Genomic DNA, 3,974 nt, shown 5'->3' with positions numbered 1-3,974 from the left:
CAGCCAGAACCATGTCTGCTGTACAGCACCATGCTCCCCACTATGATGATAATAGACTGTGCATCAGAACCGTTAAATAGCCACCCAAGTAAATATATTCTTTCTAAGATTTGCCGTGGTCATGGTGTCTCCTCACAGCAATAGAAACCCTAAGACACACAGAGATCCCCAGCCAGATATTGTGCAGAGATAAGAGATCTCAGGACAGTCCATCCTAAATGGGATGTCTCCATCAAATCCCTCCCCTAAGGGCTCTGGGATCTTTGCAGAAGACGAGGAGGAAAGAGTGTAGAAGTGAGAGGAGATGGAAAATACCATGGAATCAAGGCCTTCAGGATTCACCTGAGCTGAACCACAACTGAAGTAAAAGACTTAGGGAGCATGCACAGGGCTTGCACAAGCCTGCAGCAGATGAGGCCCTAGTGCTTAAAGGAAAAGTCGACATATGCCTCCATCCCAGAAGAGGTTTCCAATTGATAACCACTTGCAAATGATAATTTGGTTTCCTGCAAGGGAGTCTCACTGTGGAAACACACTAATCTTAAGTGTAGGCTGCATGCCTAGCACTATATGGACAAAAGAAAATGAACTCAGGGGCAACTTTGGGGGTTCCTTGTCTTATAATATTATATCACAATTTTCCCATTTAAAAAAGTTGCATTATCTTTTAATTTTATTTTGTTTTATGGATTTTTTCTCTTTTTACCCTATAGGTCCTTTAGGTATATATTATGGTATCTAATTTAGTGCTTTCATGGGAATCCTGTGTGTGCAAAGAACTAGATCTCTGTATTTACCTATATTACTTCAGCCTTTTCTTGTGCTCATTAACTTCCGTTTGTTTGTTTTGTTCTATTGCAGTATGTTAGATTTATTTTCTTTTATTATTAAACTGTTGAGGTCTGTTTGTTTTTTATTGAGACAGAAAGGGGGTGAACCTGGAGGGGAGGAGGAGCTATGAGGAGCAGAAGGAGGGAAACTTAATTAGAATATATTAAGTGTGGAAAAAAAACTATTTTCAATAACAGGAAAAAATTCAAGAAAAAGCACATAAACCAAAACCAGCAAGTAAAAATGGGAATGGACAGCACTCAGTGTTTCATGAAGCTAATTTCAGCATTCAAAAAAGCTGGGCATTAGTATCATCAAATCTCTAACTGCCCAGATAAGAAGGATTAATAGCTACCTAACAGGACCATGAATTCAAGAGGGAAAACCACTGGAAGGATAACAAAGTATTAGTATAAATACTTTGTATGAAATAGTAAATCTAGATGCCTCATCTTTGTCAGTGCACAAAATGGCGCCTTATAGCCTACTGGTGACCCTGTTACAGAAGGCCCTGTATGTACAGCAATACCATGTGGCCTCTGTCCTGTGCCAGCGGGCCAAGGTGGCCATGAACCACTTTGAGCCCAATGAATACATCCGATATGACCTGCTACAGAAGAACATTAACATTGTCTACAAACGGTTGAACCGGCCTCTGACTCTCTCAGACAAGATTGTGTATGGATATCTGGATGACCCAGCCAACCAGGAGATCAAGCGGGGAAAGACATAGCTTCGTCTACGGCCGGACCAGGTGGCCATGCAGGATGCAACAGATGGCTATGCTACAGTTCATTAGCAGTGGGCTGCCCAAGGTGGCCATGCCATCAACTATACACTGGGGCAATCTGATTGTGGCCCAACTAGGGGGTGAGAAAGACCTGCACAGGGCCAAGGACATAAACCAGGAAGTGTATAATTTCCTGGCAACTGCAGGTGCCAAGTATGGTGTGGGCTTCTGGAGGCCTGGATCTGGAATCATTCACCAGATCATTCTAGAAAACTGTGCATACCCTTGACTTCTTGTGATTGGTACTGACTCCCATACCCCCAATGTTGGTGGCCTAGGAGGCATCTGCATTGGAGTAGGGGGTGCTGATGCCATGGATGTCATGGCTGGGATCCCCTGGGAGCTGAAGTGTCCCAAGCTGATTGGTGTGAAGCTGAAAGGCTCCCTCTCTGGTTGGACCTCACCCAAAGATGTGGTCCTGAAAGTAGCAGGAATCCTGACGGTGAAAGGTGGCACTGGTGCCATTGTGGAATACCATGGGCCTGGTGTCTACTCCATCTTCTGCACTGGCATAGCAATGATCTGCAACATGGGTGCAGAAATTGGGGCCACCACATCAGTGTTCCCATACAGCCACACGATGAAGATGTACCTGAGCAAGACAGGTCGAGCAGACATTGCCAATCTAGCTGAAGAATTCACCTAGTGCCTGACCCTGGCTGCCAGTATGACCAAGTGATTGAAATTAACCTCAATGAGCTAAAGCCGCATATCAATGGACCCTTTACCCCTGACTTGGCTCACCCAGTAGCAGAAGTGGGCACTGTTGCAGAGAAGGAAGGCTGGCCTCTGGACATCAGAGTAGGTTTGATTGGCAGTTGCACCAATTCAAACTATGAGGACATGGGTCGTTCAGCAGCTGTAGTCAAGCAGGCACTGGCCCATGGACTCAAGTGCAAGTCCAAGTTCACCATCACACCAGGCTCTGAGCAGATCTGAGCCACCATTGAGCGGTCTGGCTATGCACCGATCCTGAGGGATGTGGGTGGCATTGTTTTGGCCAATGCCTATGGCCCTTGCAAGGGCCAGTGGGACAGGAAAGACATCAATAACTGGGAGAAGAATACAATTGTCACTTCCTACAACAGGAACTTCACAGGCCGAAATGATGCAAATCCTGAGACCCATGCCTTTGTCACGGCCCCAGAGATTGTCACAGCCCTGGCCATTGCGGGAACCCTTAAGTTCAACCCAGAAACCGACTTCTTGACAGGCAAGGACGGCAAGAAGTTCAAGTTGAAAGCTCCAGATGCAGATGAGCTCCCCCGATCAGACTTTGACCCAGGGCAGGACACCTACCAGCATCCCCCCTCAAGGACAGTGTAGGCAGCAGGTAGACATGAGCCCTACCAGCCAGTGCCTGCAGCTCTTGGAGCCTTTTGACAAGTGGGATGGCAAATATCTGGAGGATCTGCAAATCCTCATCAAGGTCAAAGGGAAGTGCACCACTGACCACATTTCTTCTGCTGGCCCCTGGCTCAAGTTCCATGGACATCTGGACATCTCTAATAACCCGCTCATTGGTGCCATCAACATTGAAAATGGCAGGGCCAACTCTGTGCGCAATGCTGTCACCCAGGAGTTTGGCCCTGTCCCTGACACTGCTCGCTACTACAAGAAACATGGCATCAGGTGGGTGGCGATTAGAGGCGAGAACTATAGTGAGGGCTCGAGCCGGGAACATGGAGCACTGGAGCCTCACCACATTGGAGGCTGGGCCATCATCACCAAGAGCTTTGCCAGGATACATGAAACTAATCTAAAGAAGCAGGGCTTGTTGCCTCTCACCTTTGCTGACCCCTCTGACTACAACAAGATCCATCCAGTGGACAAGCTGACCATTCAAGGCCTGAAGGACTTTGCCCCTGGCAAGCCCCTGAAATGCATCATCAAGCACCCTAATGGGACACAGGAAACCATCCTCCTGAACCACACCTTCAACGAGACTCAGATCCAGTGGTTCCATGCAGGCAGTGCCCTAAACAGGATGAAGGAGCTGTAGCAATAAGGAAGGTCCTGGCTGTCATGTCCCACTCTGGACCCTGCTGGGTGTGAGAAGTACAGGTCCATGTACATCAAAAGCCATAGCTGGTCTGTCCAGCATGGCATTCTATGCCGACCAGATCTGCTTCCTGTTCTCCCCATCCTCAGCCCACTGAGTGATCCACCATGGAGAGCACTTGAGATTATGTCCCAGCCCCTGCCTTCCTTCTCAGTTTGGTTCTTCCTTCAACAGTACATGCACCTGCACTCCCTCTAAAAGTTTTCATTCTGCCTGATCATTTCACTGGTGGCTTAAGGATTTTAGAGAACCTTTTGTTCTTACAAGAAAACAAAAATCCAAATTCATTGA

General features: G+C 47.4%; 1 pseudogene; it reads left to right on the top strand.

The window, feature by feature from the left end:
* The first annotated feature begins 1,300 nt into the window (after positions 1-1,300).
* Positions 1,301-3,629, top strand: LOC127214566 (aconitate hydratase, mitochondrial-like; annotated as a pseudogene).
* The last annotated feature ends 345 nt before the right edge of the window (positions 3,630-3,974 follow it).

This window comes from Phodopus roborovskii, unplaced genomic scaffold (genome assembly GCF_943737965.1).
Source record: "Phodopus roborovskii unplaced genomic scaffold, PHOROB, whole genome shotgun sequence".
Lineage (NCBI taxonomy): Eukaryota > Metazoa > Chordata > Mammalia > Rodentia > Cricetidae > Phodopus > Phodopus roborovskii.
The sequence above is the reverse complement of the archived record's forward strand: the minus strand, read 5'-3'. Positions and strand labels throughout refer to the sequence as shown.